Source organism: Megalops cyprinoides, chromosome 22 (genome assembly GCF_013368585.1).
Source record: "Megalops cyprinoides isolate fMegCyp1 chromosome 22, fMegCyp1.pri, whole genome shotgun sequence".
In the NCBI taxonomy this organism is placed as follows: Eukaryota; Metazoa; Chordata; class Actinopteri; order Elopiformes; family Megalopidae; genus Megalops; species Megalops cyprinoides.
The window spans coordinates 27,208,671-27,211,170 of NC_050604.1; the positions used below are offsets into that span (position 1 = coordinate 27,208,671).

The window sequence follows — 2,500 nt, forward strand, 5'->3', positions numbered from 1 at the left end:
CCACCTCCAAATCCATCTGTACAAGTAAGACCTCATAAACAAAGCGATTATCTAATGATTAGCTAACGTTGTTATAAAACCCACCTCCTGCTCACATAGTCTAGTTACAGTCAGAACCTTCAGCTAGTTGTCAGTCCTGCTGGAAGCTGGCAGCGGCAATGGTTGTCACTTGTATACTAATATGTTATTGAAGCTGTGTATATAGAAACAGTGTAGCCGCACAAAGTTCGAGGTACCGACAGTCATTTGGAACACATGCAAGAATAAAGATGCTGTTTATTATAATATCTGCAGTAATGGTGTGAAAGGGCTTTCCATTCCTGGTTATGCTTGCAGTTCAGAATGTTTTAAATATCTCTTTTGCAGAGCTCTCCCCTCCAGGGAATCTGAACAGCTCCTCTGTGGATGAGACGTCAGTCTCTCTGTGCTGGGACAGACCCACAGGCATGGAGGGAGTCCCCCACACATTCAGGGTGACCTGGGGTGACTCCAGAGGGCAGAGAGAGTCCTCCACTACAGAGGAGAACCTGACAGTCCTTTCCCAGCTGAGACCTGGGACTGAGTACGGCATCTCAGTCTGCACCGTACTGCAGAGCAACGGTCTGGAGAGCGACCCTGTCTGCACCACTGTCCAAACAGGTACATCATACCTGTCTGTCAGATTTCAAACAGAAAATGTCCTTCATGGTTGTGACTATGGGGGTTAGGGTTAGGATTTTATCACTACAACAAAATGCATCGTTATGAGGGAGGTTGTGGGAGGGATTCCTGAAAACTGCTATTTGGATTTGCAATCAGATTTGACGTATTGTTCCAATACTTTTCAAAGTATTTTCATGTGTGTATTAAGGAGTGTGGTTGGGCAACAGAAACCACAGTCATACGTATCTGGTTTTTCGGTAGGAATGAAATGGAGGCCTGGTATAGAGTTGGGGACAAAATGGTGTGAATTCACTCTGTACGTGCTGCTACTATAGCCTCCCTCTTGGAGCTCCTATCTGTTGACACAGATCAAGTCAGCAGTACTGGTAAAGCTAAAAAGCCTTTATGGCTACCTTTTATTTTTACTCTTACACTAAAGGCCAGAATTTTTTCATTTTTTCCAAATTTTTCACTCTGACTGGCTTCATGCATACCAGCTCAAATGCGCAAAGTGTGCAGGTGGTCACTGTTACCCAAGGTTCTGAAGGTATCCCAGACTTTGGGAAAGAACCAGAGATGCCCCTCTGGAGCCAAAGTGTCCTTCTGTCTGTAAGGAGCGGTTCCTTACAGCAGTGCATGTTATAAACTCCTCTGTACAAGGAAGCGGATGGTTGGGAATCGTAAGATTGATTTATGCATTTGAATCTCATTTATGAAAGGAAGCTTATCGAATACTTTAGGCAAACCTTTTGTCACTGCACTGCAGAGCCGTCTGCTCCAGGGAGGGTGAGGGTGCAGGAGGTGAGGAGCAGATTGGTGAGACTGTGCTGGGACACGCCCACTGAGATGGAGGGAGTCTCTTACACATTCAGCATCAGCTACAGCTGTGATGGAGAGGAACCCAAAGAAGTGACGACTGGATCCAACAGCAACACAGCAGTCCTGTCTGATCTGAGACCAGGGGTAGAGTACAGCTTCAGCGTCTCCACAGTGCTTCCTAACGGCAGCAGGAGCAGGCCCAGTTCAGCACAAGCACACACAGGTAAGTATAAGATTATGTGGCTAAAGACTGCAACAGTTGCTTTTATGTTGCAAACCCTGGGATTTCTCGGTGTGCCATCTGCACTAACATCACTAGTATTGCTCTAACCACTTGCATTTGATCAGGGTGATGTCTTTCTGTCCACTAAATGCAAATCCATGAAGCGTCTGGCGTTTCCAGTCTTGCTTTGGTTCGAAAGTATGACTTGTGTGAAAAGAATCTATTGATTGGCATTTTGGAAGATCCCCTAGGGTAGTATGCACTGAACCGAGTAGAACCTGATTTAAAGTAACTGAAGTAAGCTGGTTCTTCGTCCCACTGCAGAGCCGTCTGCTCCAGGGAGGGTGAGGCTGCAGGAGGTGAGGAGCAGATCGGTGAGGATGTGCTGGTGCAAACCCACTAAGATGGAGGGAGTCTCTTACACATTCAGCATCAGCTACAGCTGTGATGGAGAGCAACCCAAAGAAGTGACGACTGGATCCAACAGCAACACAGCAGTCCTGTCCGATCTGAGACCAGGGGTGGAGTACAGCTTCAGTGTCTCCACAGTGCTTCCTAACGGCAGCAGGAGCAGGCCCAGTAAAGTGCAAGCACTCACTAGTAAGTAGCATTATGTAACTCCACTGCAACAGTTACAGCCATTTTGCTGGCCTTATGGGATGTTTTATTTCATCAAAGTGCAATAGGGGAACACGGGAACCTATTAATTTAAACATCATATAAACCCAATGATGTAAACCCTATTATGAAATAATCATGGAATCCCTTTTAGACAGCCTCACAGTACTGTACTCAGACAAGCTACCATTCAATACT

The 2,500-nt window shown here is 46.1% G+C and overlaps 1 protein-coding gene across 1 annotated transcript in view; it reads right to left on the bottom strand.

Moving 5' to 3' along the window:
* Positions 1–2,500, bottom strand: part of LOC118769547 (semaphorin-4F-like) — an 11,959-nt gene that overhangs the window by 1,408 nt on the left and 8,051 nt on the right. The window lies entirely within an intron of this gene.